Consider the following 15,963-nt stretch of genomic DNA (forward strand, 5'->3'; position numbering starts at 1 on the left):
AAAACAGTGTATTTATACACTTCAATTTCAACCGTTCGGAAGGTAAACAGGACCTGTTTCTTTTTCTCCTGTTTTTAAATCACGAGTCCGAGCTTATTTCGGGAATTAACCTGTTCGATTTCAGCCTCAAATATACGAGCTTTAACACATTTTACACGATAGTCCGAGTTTCGGCGAATGCTGGTTTGTGAACCACCGGCACCCCCAAATGTCTTCCGTTGGTGCTCAAAATTTGCGTGGGCGCCTTATCTGACCCGAGGAACTTTCTTTGTGATTTCCGGAGAATTTAGTTCCGGGACCCCGGAATCCCGAAAAACCGTGTATTATTTACTTCAATTTCAGCCGTTCGGATGGTCGTACCGGACCCTGTTTCTTTTTCTCCCGGTTTTTCAATCACGCGTCCGAGCTCATTTCGTGAATTAACCTGTTCGATTTCAGCCTCAAATAACGAGCTTTAACACATTTTTCACGATAATCCGAGTTTCGGCGAATGCTGGTTTGTGGCACACCGGCACCCACAAATGTCTTCCGTTGGTGCTTAAAATTTGCGTGTGCGCCTTATCTGATCCGAGGAACTTTCTATGTGATTTCCGGAGAATTTTGTTCCGGGACCCCGGAATCCCGAAAAACCGTGTATTATATACACTTCAATTTCAGCCGTTCGGAAGGTCGTACCGGACCCTAGTTCTTTTTCTCCCTGCTTTTCAATCACGCGTCCGAGCTCATTACAGGAACTAACCTGTTCGATTTCAGCCTCAAATAACGAGCTTTAACACATTTTTGACGATAATCCGAGTTTCGGCGAATGCTTGTTTGTGGCACACCGGCACATAGACCTGGCAAAACGGGTCAACGGGTCGGGTTCGGGTCGGGCCAATTCGGGTCGGGTAAATACGGGTCTCTCGTTGACTTTGGGTTAAATCGGGTAGGGACGGGTCTTTTCGGGGGTCGGGTCTCTTTCGGGTTTGTTGTCGGGTCTGTTTCGGGTCAAGCGGGTTGGGTTGGTTCGGGTCGGGTTGTTTTCGGGTCAGTGAATAATAGAGAAATAGGCATTTCAAGTCTTTTCAGTTCAATTAGAGTTATATTTTGTCGGGTCATTTTCAGGTTTGGTGGTTTCGGATCGGGTCATTTTCGAGTCGGGCCAGTACGGGTCAAGAAAGCTCGGGTCATGTTCGGGTCGGGTCGGGTCAATTCGGGTTTTCGGGTCACATTCGGGTGATGTAGTTCGGGTCACTTCGGGTCTCGGGTCAACGTTTTCGGGTCGGGTCAATCGGGTCGGGTTGCTTTTGCCAGGTCTACCGGCACCCCCAAATGTCTTCCGTTGGTGCTCAAACTTTGCGTGGCCGCTTTATCTGACCCGAGCAACTTTCTATGTGATTTCCGGAGAATTTTGTTCCAGGACCGGAATCCCGAAAAACAGTGTATTTATACACTTCAATTTCTGCCGTTCGGAAGGTAAACCGGACCCTGTTTCTTTTTCTTGCATTTTTTTTCACTCACGCGTCCGAGCTCATTTCGGAATTAACTTTGTTCGATTTCACCTCAAATAACGAGCTTTAACACATTTTTCACGATAATCCGAGTTTGCGAATCTTTGGTTTGTAGGCACACCGGCACCCCCCAAATGTTTTCCGTTGGTGCTCAAACTTTGCGTGGCCGCTTTATTTAACCCGAGGAACTTTCTATGTGATTTCCGGAGAATTTTGTTCCAGGACCCCGGAATCCCGAAAAACCGTGTATTATACACTTCAATTTCAGCCGTTCGGAAGGTCGTACTGGACCCTTTTTCTTTTTTCCCTTTTTTTCAATCACGCGTCCGAGCTCATTTCAGGAACTAACCTGTTCGATTTCAGCCTCAAATAAAGAGCTTAAACACATTTTTGACGATTATCCGAGTTTCGGCGACTGCTGGTTTGTGGCACACCGGCACCCCCAAATGTCTTTCGTTGGTGCTCAAACTTTACGTGGGCGCTTTATCTGACACGAGGAACTTTCTATGTGATTTCTGGATAATTTTGTTCCGGGACTCCTGAATCCCGAACAAACCGTGTATTATACACTTCAATTTCAGCCGTTCGGAAGGTCGTACCGGACCCTGTTTCTTTTTCTCCCTGTTTTTAAATCACACGTCCGAGCTTATTTCAGGAATTAACCTGTTCGATTTCAGCCTCAAATATACGTGCTTTAACACATTTTTGACGATAATCCGAGTTTCGGCGAATGCTGGTTTGTGGCACACCGGCACCCCCAAATGTCTTCTGTTGGTGCTCAAAATTTGCGTGGGCGCCTTATCTGACCCGAGGAACTTTCTTTGTGATTTCCGGAGAATTTAGTTCCGGGACCCCGGAATCCCGAAAAACCGTGTATTATTAACTTCAATTTCAGCCGTTCGGATGGTCGTACCGGACCCTGTTTCTTTTTCTCCCTGTTTTTCAATCACGCGTCCGAGCTCATTTCAGGAATTATCCTGTTCGATTTCAGCCTCAAATAACGAGCTTTAACACATTTTTCACGATAATCCGAGTTTCGGCGAATCTTTGGTTTGGGCACACCTAAGCACCCCCAAATGTCTTCCGTTGGTGCTCAAACTTTGCGTGGGCGCTTTATCTGACCCGAGGAACTTTCTATGTGATTTCCGGTGAATTTTGTTCCGGGACCCTGGAATCCCGAAAAACCGTGTATTATACACTTCAATTTCAGCCGTTCGGAAGGTCGTACCGGACCCTGTTTCTTTTTCACCCTGTTTTTTAATCACGCGTCCCAGCTCATTTTAGGAATTAACCTGTTCGATTTCATCCTCAAATAACGAGCTTTAACACATTTTTGACGATAATCCGAGTTTCGGCGAATGCTGGTTTGTGGCACACCGGCACCCCCAAATGTCTCCCGTTGGTGCTCAAACATTGCGTGGGCGCATTATCTGACCCGAGGAACTATCTATGTGATTTGCGGAGAATTTTGTTCCGGGACCCTGGAATCTCGAAAAACAGTGTATTATACACTTCAATTTCAGCCGTTCGGGAGGTCGTACCGGACCCTTTTTCTTTTTCTCCCTGTATTTCAATCACGCGTCCGAGCTTATTTCGGGAATTAACATGTTCGATTTCAGCCTCAAATAACGAGTTTTAACACATTTTTGACGATAATCCGAGTTTCGGCGAATGCTTGTTTGTGGCACACCGGCACCCCCAAATGTCTTCTGTTGGTGCTAAAACATTGCGTGGCCGCTTTATCTGACCTGAGCAACTTTCTATGTGATTTCCGGAGAATTTTTTTCCAGGACCCCGGAATCCCGAAAAACAGTGTATTTATACACTTCAATTTCAGCCGTTCGGAAGGTCGTATCGGACCCTGTTTCTTTTTCTCCCTGTTTTTAAATCACGCGTCCGAGCTTATTTCGGGAATTAACCTGTTCGATTTTAGCCTCAAATATACGAGCTTTAACACATTTTTCACGATAGTCCGAGTTTCGGCGAATGCTGGTTTGTGGACCACCGGCACCCCCAAATGTCTTCCGTTGGTGCTCAAAATTTGCGTGGGCGCCTTATCTGACCCGAGGACCTTTCTTTGTGATTTCCGGAGAATTTAGTTCCGGGACCCCGGAATCCCGAAAAACCGTGTATTATACACTTCAATTTCGGCCGTTCGGATGGTCGTCAGGACCCTGTTTCTTTTTCTCCGGTTTTTCAATCACGCGTCCGAGCTCATTTCAGAATTAACTGTTCGATTTGACCTCAAATAACGAGCTTTAACACATTTTTCACGATAATCGAGTTTCGGCGAATGCTGGTTTGTGGTACACCGGCACCTCCAAATGTCTTCCGTTGGTGCTTAAAATTTGCGTGTGCGCCTTATCTGATCCGAGGAACTTTCTATGTGATTTCCGGAGAATTTTGTTCGGGACCGGAATCCGAAAAACCGTGTATTATATACACTTCAATTTGACCGTTCGGAAGGTCGACGGACCCTAGTTCTTTTTCTCCCGTTTTTCAATCACGCGTCCGAGCTCATTACAGGAACTAACCTGTTCGATTTCAGCCTCAAATAACGAGCTTTAACACATTTTTGACGATAATCCGAGTTTCGGCGAATGCTTGTTTGTGGCACACCGGCACCCCCCAAATGTTTTCCGTTGATGCTCAAACTTTGCGTGGCCGCTTTATTTGACCCGAGGAACTTTCTATGTGATTTCCGGAGAATTTTGTTCCAGGACCCCGGAATCCCGAAAAACCGTGTATTATACACTTCAATTTCAGCCGTTCGGAAGGTAAATCTTGGACCCTTTTTCTTTTTTCCCTTTTTTTCAATCACGAGTCTGAGCTCATATCAGGAACTAACCTGTTCGATTTCAGCCTCAAATAAAGAGCTTTAACACATTTTTGACGATTATCCGAGCTTCGGCGAATGCTGGTTTGTGGCACACCGGCACCCCCAAATGTCTTTCGTTGTTGCTCAAACTTTGCGTGGGCGCTTTATCTGACCCAAGGAACTTTCTATGTGATTTCTGGATAGTTTTGTTCCGGGACCCCGGAATCCCGAACAAACCGTGTATTATACACTTCAATTTCAGCCGTTCGGAAGGTCGTAAACAGGACCGTTTTTTGTTCTCCTGTTTTTAAATCACGCGTCCGAGCTCATTTCAGGATTTAACCTGTTCGATTTCAGCCTCAAATATACGAGCTTTAACACATTTTTGACGATAATCCGAGTTTCGGCGAATGCTGGTTTGTGGCACACCGGCACCCCCAAATGTCTTCCGTTGGTGCTTAAAATTTGTGTGGGGCCTTATCTGATCCGAGGAACTTTCTATGTGATTTCCGGAGAATTTTGTTCCGGGACCCCAAAATCCCGAAAAACCGTGTATTATATACACTTTAATTTCAGCCGTTCGGAAGGTCGTACCGGACCCTGTTTCTTTTTCTCCCTCTTTGTCAATCACGCGTCCGAGCTCATTTCAGGATTTAACCTGTTCGATTTCAGCCTCAAATATACGAGCTTTAACACATTTTTGACGATAATCCGAGTTTCGGCGAATGCTGGTTTGTGGCACACCGGCACCCACAAATGTCTTCCGTTGGTGCATAAAATTTGCGTGGGGGCCTTATCTGATCCGAGGAAATTTCTATATGATTTCCGGAGAATTTTGTTCCGGGACCTCGGAATCCCGAAAAACCGTGTATTATACACTTAAATTTCAGCCGTTCGGAAGGACTTACCGGACCCTGTTTCTTTTTCTCCCTGTTTTTCAATCACGCGTCCGAGCTCATTTTGAGAATCTAACATGTTCGATTTGACCTCAAATAACGAGCTTTAACACATTTTTGACGATAATCCGAGTTTCGGCGAATGCTTGTTTGTGGCACACCGGCACCTCCAAATGTCTTCCGTTGGTGCTCAAACTTTGCGTGGCCGCTTTATTTGACCCGAGGAACTTTTTATGTGATTTCCGGAGAATTTTGTTCCAGGACCCCGGAATCCCGAAAAACCGTGTATTATACACTTCAATTTCAGCCGTTCGGAAGGTCGTACTAGACCCTTTTTCTTTTTTCCCTTTTTTTCAATCACGAGTCCGAGCTCATTTCAGGAACTAACTTTGTTCGATTTGACCTCAAATAAAGAGCTTTAACACATTTTTGACGATTATCCGAGTTTCGGCGAATGCTGGTTTGTGGCACACCGGCACCCCCAAATGTCTTCCGTTGGTGCTTAAAATTTGTGTGGGGGCCTTATCTGATCCGAGGAACTTTCTATGTGATTTCCGGAGAATTTTGTTCCGGGACCCCGGAATCCCGAAAAACCGTGTATTATATACACTTCAATTTCAGCCGTTCGGAACGTCGTACCGGTCCCTGTTTCTTTTTCTCCCTGTTTTTCAATCACGCGTCCGAGCTCATTTCAGGAATTAACCTGTTCGATTTCAGCCTCAAATAACGAGCTTTAACACATTTTTCACGATAATCCGAGTTTCGCGAATCTTTGGTTTGTGGCACACCGGCACCCCCAAATGTCTTCCGTTGGTGCTCAAACTTTGCGTGGGCGCTTTATCTCACCCGAGGAACTTTCTATGTGATTTCCGGTAAATTTTGTTCGGGACCGGAATTCGAAAAAACCGTGTATTATACACTTCAATTTCAGCCGTTCGGAAGGTCGTACCAGACCCTGTTTCTTTTTCTCCCTGTTTTTTAATCACGCGTCCGAGCTCATTTTAGGAATTAACCTGTTCGATTTCAGCCTCAAATAACGAGCTTTAACACATTTTGACGATAATCCGAGTTTCGGCGAATGCTGGTTTGTGGCACACCGGCACCCCCAAATGTCTCCGTTGGTGCTCAAACTTTGCGTGGGCGCTTTATCTGACCCGAGGAACTATCTATGTGATTTCCGGAGAATTTTGTTCCGGGACCCCGGAATCTCGAAAAACAGTGTATTATACACTTCAATTTCAGCCGTTCGGAAGGTCGTATCGGACCCTTTTTCTTTTTCTCCCTGTTTTTCAATCACGCGTCCGAGCTTATTTCGGGAATTAACCTGTTCGATTTCAGCCTCAAATAACGAGTTTTAACACATTTTTGACGATAATCCGAGTTTCGGCGAATGCTTGTTTGTGGCACACCGGCACCCCCAAATGTCTTCCGTTGGTGCTCAAACTTTGCGTGGCCGCTTTATCTGACCCGAGCAACTTTCTATGTGATTTCCGGAGAATTTTGTTCCAGGACCCCGGAATCCCGAAAAACAGTGTATTTATACACTTCAATTTCAGCCGTTCGGAAGGTCGTACCGGACCCTGTTTCTTTTTCTCCCTGTTTTTCAATCACGCGTCCGAGCTCATTTCGGGAATTAACCTGTTCGATTTCAGCCTCAAATAACGAGCTTTAACACATTTTTCACGATAATCCGTTTCGGCGAATCTTTGGTTTGTGGCACACCAAGCACCCCCAAATGTTTTTTCGTTGGTGCTCAAACTTTGCGTGGCCGCTTTATTTGACCCGAGGAACTTTCTATGTGATTTCCGGAGAATTTTGTTCTGGAACCCCGGAATCCCGAAAAACCGTGTATTATACACTTCAATTTCAGCCGTTCGGAAAGTCGTCTGGACCCTTTTTTTTTTTTCCTTTTTTTCAATCACGCGTCCGAGCTTATTTCAGAACTAACCTATTCGATTTGACCTCAAATAAAGAGCTTTAACACATTTTTGACGATTATCCGAGTTTCGGCGAATCTTTGGTTTGTGGCACACCAAGCACCCCAAATGTCTTCCGTTGGTGCTTAAAATTTGTGTGGGGCCTTATCTGATCCGAGGAACTTTCTATGTGATTTCCGGAGAATTTTGTTCCGGGACCCCAAAATCCCGAAAAACCGTGTATTATATACACTTTAATTTCAGCCGTTCGGAAGGTAAATCGGACCTGTTTCTTTTTCTCCCTCTTTGTCAATCACGCGTCCGAGCTCATTTCAGGATTTAACCTGTTCGATTTCAGCCTCAAATATACGAGCTTTAACACATTTTTGACGATAATCCGAGTTTCGGCGAATGCTGGTTTGTGGCACACCGGCACCCACAAATGTCTTCCGTTGGTGCATAAAATTTGCGTGGGGGCCTTATCTGATCCGAGGAAATTTCTATATGATTTCCGGAGAATTTTGTTCCGGGACCCCGGAATCCCGAAAAACCGTGTATTATACACTTAAATTTCAGCCGTTCGGAAGGACTTACCGGACCCTGTTTCTTTTTCTCCCTGTTTTTCAATCACGCGTCCGAGCTCATTACAGAATCTAACATGTTCGATTTCAGCCTCAAATAACGAGCTTTAACACATTTTTGACGATAATCCGAGTTTCGGCGAATGCTTGTTTGTGGCACACCGGCACCTCCAAATGTCTTCCGTTGGTGCTCAAACTTTGCGTGGCCGCTTTATTTGACCCGAGGAACTTTTTATGTGATTTCCGGAGAATTTTGTTCCAGGACCCCGGAATCCCGAAAAACCGTGTATTATACACTTCAATTTCAGCCGTTCGGAAGGTCGTACTAGACCCTTTTTCTTTTTTCCCTTTTTTTCAATCACGAGTCCGAGCTCATTTCGGGAACTAACTTTGTTCGATTTTGACCTCAAATAAAGAGCTTTAACACATTTTTGACGATTATCCGAGTTTCGGCGAATGCTGGTTTGTGGCACACCGGCACCCCCAAATGTCTTTCGTTAGTGCTCAAAATTGCGTGGGCGCTTTATCTGACCCGAGGAACTTTCTATGTGATTTCTGGATAATTTTGTTCCGGGACTCCTGAATCCCGAACAAACCGTCTATTATACACTTCAATTTTAGCCGTTCGGAAGGTCGTACCGGACCCTGTTTCTTTTTCTCCCTGTTTTTAAATCACGCGTCCAAGCTTATTTCAGGAATTAACCTATTCGATTTCAGCCTCAAATATACGAGCTTTAACACATTTTTGTTGATAATCCGAGTTTCGGCGAATGCTGGTTTGTGGAACACCGGCACCCCCAAATGTCTTCCGTTGGTGCTCAAAATTTGCGTGGGCGCCTTATCTGACCCGAGGAACTTTCTTTGTGATTTCCGGAGAATTTAGTTCCGGGACCCCGGAATCCCGAAAAACCGTGTATTATTAACTTCAATTTCAGCCGTTCGGATGGTCGTACCGGACCCTGTTTCTTTTTCTCCCGGTTTTTCAATCACGCGTCCGAGCTCATTTCAGGAATTAACGTGTTCGATTTCAGCCTCAAATAACGAGCTTTAACACATTTTTCACGATAATCCGAGTTTCGGCGAATGCTGGTTTGTGGCACACCGGCACCCCCAAATTTCTTCCGTTGGTGCTCAAACTTTGCGTGGGCGCTTTATCTGACCCGAGGAACTTTCTATGTGATTTCCGGTGAATTTTGTTCCGGGACCCCGGAATCCCGATAAACCGTGTATTATATACACTTCAATTTCAGCCGTTCGGAAGGTCGTACCGGACCCTGTTTCTTTTTCTCCCTGTTTTTCAATCATGCGTCCGAGCTCATTTTAAATTAACTGTTCGACATTTCAGCCTCAAATAACGAGCTTTAACACATTTTTGACGATAATCCGAGTTTCAGCGAATGCTAATTTGTGGCACACCGGCACCCCCAAATGTCTTCCGTTGGTGCTCAAACTTTGCGTGGGCGCTTTATCTGACCTGAAGAACTTTCTATGTGATTTCCGGAGAATTTTGTTCCAGGACCCCGAAATCCCGAAAAACCGTGTATTATACACTTAAATATCAGCCGTTCGGAAGGTCGTACCGGAGCCCGTTTCTTTTTCTCCCTCTTTTTTAATCACGCGTCCGAGCTCATTTCGGGAATTAACCTGTTCGATTTCAGCCTCAAATAACGAGCTTTAACAAATTTTTCGGGATAATCCGAGTTTCGGCGAATGCTGTTTACTGGCAGACCGGCACCCCCCAAATGTTTTCCGTTGATGCTCAAACTTTGCGTGGCCGCTTTATTTGACCCGAGGAACTTTCTATGTGATTTCCGGAGAATTTTGTTCCAGGACCCCGGAATCCCGAAAAGCCGTGTATTATACATTTCAATTTAAGCCGTTCGGAAGGTCGTACTGGACCCTTTTTATTTTTTCCCTTTTTTTCAATCACGAGTCTGAGCTCATATCAGGAACTAACCTGTTCGATTTCAGCCTCAAATAAAGAGCTTTAACACATTTTTGACGATTATCCGAGCTTCGGCGAATGCTGGTTTGTGGCACACCGGCACCCCCAAATGTCTTTCGTTGGAGCTCAAAGTTTGCGTGGGCGCTTTATCTGACCCAAGGAACTTTCTATGTGATTTCTGGATAATTTTGTTCCGGGACCCCGGAATCCCGAAAAACCGTGTATTATACACTTCAATTTTGTACCGTTCGGAAGGTTGTACCGGACCCGTTTTTTGTTCCCTTTTTTTAAATCACGCGTCCGAGCTCATTTCAGGATTTAACATGTTCGATTTCAGCCTCAAATATACGAGCTTTAACACATTTTTAACGATAATCCGAGTTTTGCGAATCTTGGTTTCAGGCACACCGGCACCCACAAATGTCTTCCGTTGGTGCTCAAACTTTGTGTGGGCGCCTTATCTGACCCGAGGAACTTTCTATGTGATTTCCGGAGAATTTTGTTCTGGGACCCCGGAATCCCGAAAAACCGTGTATTATTAACTTCAATTTCAGCCGTTCGGATGGTCGTACCGGACCCTGTTTCTTTTTCTCCCTGTTTTTCAATCATGCGTCCGAGCTCATTTCAGAAATTAACCTGTTCGATTTCAGCCTCAAATAACGAGCTTTAACACATTTTTGACGATAATCCGAGTTTAATGAATGCTAATTTGTAGGCACACCAAGCACCTCCAAATGTCTTCCGTTGGTGCTCAAACTTTGCGTGGGCGCTTTATCTGACCTGAAGAACTTTCTATGTGATTTCCGGAGAATTTTGTTCCAGGACCCCGGAATCCCGAAAAACCGTGTATTATACACTTAAATATCAGCCGTTCGGAAGGTCGTACCGGAGCCCGTTTCTTTTTCTCCCTCTTTTTTAATCACGCGTCCGAGCTCATTTCGGGAATTAACCTGTTCGATTTCAGCCTCAAATAACGAGCTTTAACAAATTTTTCGGGATAATCCGAGTTTCGGCGAATGCTGTTTACTGGCAGACCGGCACCCCCCAAATGTTTTCCGTTGATGCTCAAACTTTGCGTGGCCGCTTTATTTGACCCGAGGAACTTTCTATGTGATTTCCGGAGAATTTTGTTCCAGGACCCCGGAATCCCGAAAAGCCGTGTATTATACATTTCAATTTAAGCCGTTCGGAAGGTCGTACTGGACCCTTTTTATTTTTTCCCTTTTTTTCAATCACGAGTCTGAGCTCATATCAGGAACTAACCTGTTCGATTTCAGCCTCAAATAAAGAGCTTTAACACATTTTTGACGATTATCCGAGCTTCGGCGAATGCTGGTTTGTGGCACACCGGCACCCCCAAATGTCTTTCGTTGGAGCTCAAAGTTTGCGTGGGCGCTTTATCTGACCCAAGGAACTTTCTATGTGATTTCTGGATAATTTTGTTCCGGGACCCCGGAATCCCGAACAAACCGTGTATTATACACTTCAATTTCAGCCGTTCGGAAGGTTGTACCGGACCCTGTTTTTTGTTCTCCCTGTTTTTAAATCACGCGTCCGAGCTCATTTCAGGATTTAACCTGTTCGATTTCAGCCTCAAATATACGAGCTTTAACACATTTTTAACGATAATCCGAGTTTCGGCGAATGCTGGTTTGTGGCACACCGGCACCCACAAATGTCTTCCGTTGGTGCTCAAACTTTGTGTGGGCGCCTTATCTGACCCGAGGAACTTTCTATGTGATTTCCGGAGAATTTTGTTCTGGGACCCCGGAATCCCGAAAAACCGTGTATTATTAACTTCAATTTCAGCCGTTCGGATGGTCGTACCGGACCCTGTTTCTTTTTCTCCCTGTTTTTCAATCATGCGTCCGAGCTCATTTCAGAAATTAACCTGTTCGATTTCAGCCTCAAATAACGAGCTTTAACACATTTTTGACGATAATCCGAGTTTCAGCGAATGCTAATTTGTGGCACACCGGCACCCCCAAATGTCTTCCGTTGGTGCTCAAACTTTGCGTGGGCGCTTTATCTGACCTGAAGAACTTTCTATGTGATTTCCGGAGAATTTTGTTCCAGGACCCCGGAATCCCGAAAAACCGTGTATTATACACTTAAATATCGGCCGTTCGGAAGGTAAACCGGAGCCCGTTTTTTTTTCCCTCTTTTTTAATCACGCGTCCGAGCTCATTTCGGGAATTAACCTGTTCGATTTCAGCCTCAAATAACGAGCTTTAACAAATTTTTCGGGATAATCCGAGTTTCGGCGAATGCTGTTTACTGGCAGACCGGCACCCCCCAAATGTTTTCCGTTGATGCTCAAACTTTGCGTGGCCGCTTTATTTGACCCGAGGAACTTTCTATGTGATTTCCGGAGAATTTTGTTCCAGGACCCCGGAATCCCGAAAAACCGTGTATTATACATTTCAATTTAAGCCGTTCGGAAGGTCGTACTGGACCCTTTTTATTTTTTCCCTTTTTTTCAATCACGAGTCTGAGCTCATATCAGGAACTAACCTGTTCGATTTCAGCCTCAAATAAAGAGCTTTAACACATTTTTGACGATTATCCGAGCTTCGGCGAATGCTTGTTTGTGGCACACCGGCACCCCCAAATGTCTTTCGTTGGAGCTCAAACTTTGCGTGGGCGCTTTATCTGACCCAAGGAACTTTCTATGTGATTTCTGGATAATTTTGTTCTGGGACCCCGGAATCCCGAACAAACCGTGTATTATACACTTCAATTTCAGCCGTTCGGAAGGTCGTACCGGACCCTGTTTTTTGTTCTCCCTGTTTTTAAATCACGCGTCCGAGCTCATTTCAGGATTTAACCTGTTCGATTTCAGCCTCAAATATACGAGCTTTAACACATTTTTAACGATAATCCGAGTTTCGGCGAATGCTGGTTTGTGGCACACCGGCACCCCCAAATGTCTTCTGTTGGTGCTTAAAATTTGCGTGGGGGCCTTATCTGATCCGAGGAACTTTCTATGTGATTTCCGGAGAATTTTGTTCCGGGACCCCGGAATCCCGAAAAACCGTGTATTATATACACTTCAATTTCAGCCGTTCGGAAGGTCTTACCGGACCCTGTTTCTTTTTCTCCCTGTTTGTCAATCACGCGTCCGAGTTCATTTCAGGATTTAACCTGTTCGATTTCAGCCTCAAATATACGAGCTTTAAAACATTTTTGACGATAATCCGAGTTTCGGCGAATGCTGGTTTGTGGCACATCGGCACCCACAAATGTCTTCGGTTGGTGCTTAAAATTTGCGTGGGGGGCTTATCTGATCCGAGGAAATTTCTATGTGATTTCCGGAGAATTTTGTTCCAGGACCCCGGAATCCCGAAAAACCGTGTATTATACACTTCAATTTCAGCCGTTCGGAAGGTCGTACTAGACCCTTTTTCTTTTTTCCCTTTTTTTCAATCACGAGTCCGAGCTCATTTCAGGAACTAACCTGTTCGATTTCAGCCTCAAATAAAGAGCTTTAACACATTTTTGACGATTATCCGAGTTTCGGCGAATGCTGGTTTGTGGCACACCGGCACCCCCAAATGTCTTCCGTTGGTGCTTAAAATTTGTGTGGGGGCCTTATCTGATCCGAGGAACTTTCTATGTGATTTCCGGAGAATTTTGTTCCGGGACCCCGGAATCCCGAAAAACCGTGTATTATATACACTTCAATTTCAGCCGTTCGGAAGGTCGTACCGGTCCCTGTTTCGTTTTCTCCCTGTTTTTCAATCACGCGTCCGAGCTCATTTCAGGAATTAACCTGTTCGATTTCAGCCTCAAATAACGAGCTTTAACACATTTTTCACGATAATCCGAGTTTCGGCGAATGCTGGTTTGTGGCACACCGGCACCCCCAAATGTCTTCCGTTGGTGCTCAAACTTTGCGTGGGCGTGTATCTGACCCGAGGAACTTTTTATGTGATTTCCAGTGAATTTTGTTCCGGGACCCCGGAATCCCGAAAAACCGTGTATTATACACTTCAATTTCAGCCGTTCGGAAGGTCGTACCGGACCCTGTTTCTTTTTCTCCCTGTTTTTTAATCACGCGTCCGATGTCATTTTAGGAATTAACATGTTCGATTTCCGCCTCAAATAACGAGCTTTAACACATTTTGACGATAATCCGAGTTTCGACGAATGCTGGTTTGTGGCACACCGGCACCCCCAAATGTCTCCCGTTGGTGCTCAAACTTTTCGTGGGCGCTTTATCTGACCCGAGGAACTATCTATGTGATTTCCGGAGAATTTTGTTCCGGGACCCTGGAATCTCGAAAAACAAGGTATTATACACTTCAATTTCAGCCGTTCAGAAGGTCGTATGCAGGACCCTTTTTCTTTTTCTCCCTGTTTTTCAATCACGCGTCCGAGCTTATTTCGGGAATTAACCTGTTCGATTTCAGCCTCAAATAACGAGTTTTAACACATTTTTGACGATAATCCGAGTTTCGGCGAATGCTTGTTTGTGGCACACCGGCACCCCCAAATGTCTTCCGTTGGTGCTCAAACTTTGCGTGGCCGCTTTATCTGACCCGAGCAACTTTCTATGTGATTTCCGGAGAATTTTGTTCCAGGACCCCGGAATCCCGAAAAACAGTGTATTTATACACTTCAATTTCAGCCGTTCGGAAGGTCGTACCGGACCCTGTTTATTTTTCTCCCTGTTTTTCAATCACGCGCCCGAGCTCATTTCGGGAATTAACCTATTCGATTTCAGCCTCAAATAACGAGTTTTAACACATTTTTCACGATAATCCGAGTTTCGGCGAATGTTTGTTTGTGGCACACCGGCACCCCCCAAATGTTTTCCGTTGGTGCTCAAACTTTGCGTGGCCGCTTTATTTGACCCGAGGAACTTTCTATGTGATTTCCGGAGAATTTTGTTCCAGGACCCCGGAATCGCGAAAAACCGTGTATTATACACTTCAATTTCAGCCGTTCGGAAGGTAGTACTGGACCCTTTTTCTTTTTTCCCTTTTTTCAATCATGCGTCCGAGGTTATTTCAGGAACTAACCTGTTCGATTTCAGCCTCAAATAAAGAGCTTTAACACATTTTTGACGATTATCCGAGTTTCGGCAAATCTTTGGTTTCAGGTACACCACCGGCACCCCAAATGTCTTTCGTTAGTGCTCAAAATTTGCGTGGGCGCTTTATCTGACCCGAGGAACTTTCTATGTGATTTCTGGATAATTTTGTTCCGGGACTCCTGAATCCCAAACAAACCGTGTATTATACACTTCAATTTCAGCCGTTCGGAAGGTTGTACCGGACCCTGTTTCTTTTTCTCCCTGTTTTTCAATCACGCGTCCGAGCTTATTTCGGGAATTAACCTGTTCGATTTCAGCCTCAAATATACGAGCTTTAACACATTTTTGACGATAATCCGAGTTTCGGCGAATGCTGGTTTGTGGAACACCGGCACCCACAAATGTCTTCCGTTGGTGCTCAAACTTTGTGTGGGCGCCTTATCTGACCCGAGGAACTTTCTATGTGATTTCAGGAGAATTTTGTTCTGGGACCCCGGAATCCCGAAAAACCGTGTATTATTAACTTCAATTTCAGCCGTTCGGATGGTCGTACCGGACCCTGTTTCTTTTTCTCCCTGTTTTTCAATCATGCGTCCGAGCTCATTTCAGAAATTAACCTGTTTGATTTCAGCCTCAAATAACGAGCTTTAACACATTTTTGACGATAATCCGAGTTTCAGCGAATGCTAATTTGTGGCACACCGGCACCTCCAAATGTCTTCCGTTGGTGCTCAAACTTTGCGTGGGCGCTTTATCTGACCTGAAGAACTTTCTATGTGATTTCCGGAGAATTTTGTTCCAGGACCCCGGAATCCCGAAAAACCGTGTATTATACACTTAAATTTCGGCCGTTCGGAAGGTCGTCACGAGCCCGTTTCTTTTTCTCCCTTTTTTTAATCACGCGTCCGAGCTCATTTCGGGAATTAACCTGTTCGATTTCAACCTCAAATAACGAGCTTTAACAAATTTTTGGGATAATCCGAGTTTTGGCGAATCTTGTCATTTGTGCACCGGCACCCCCAAATGTTTTCCGTTGATGCTCAAACTTTGCGTGGCCGCTTTATTTGACCCGAGGAACTTTCTATGTGATTTCCGGAGAATTTTGTTCCAGGACCCCGGAATCCCGAAAAGCCGTGTATTATACACTTCAATTTCAGCCGTTCGGAAGGTAAATCTTGGACCCTTTTTTTTTTTCCTTTTTTTTCAATCACGAGTCTGAGCTCATATCAGGAACTAACCTGTTCGATTTCAGCCTCAAATAAAGAGCTTTAACACATTT

The sequence above is a fragment of the Silene latifolia genome, chromosome 7 (genome assembly GCF_048544455.1).
Source record: "Silene latifolia isolate original U9 population chromosome 7, ASM4854445v1, whole genome shotgun sequence".
NCBI lineage: Eukaryota > Viridiplantae > Streptophyta > Magnoliopsida > Caryophyllales > Caryophyllaceae > Silene > Silene latifolia.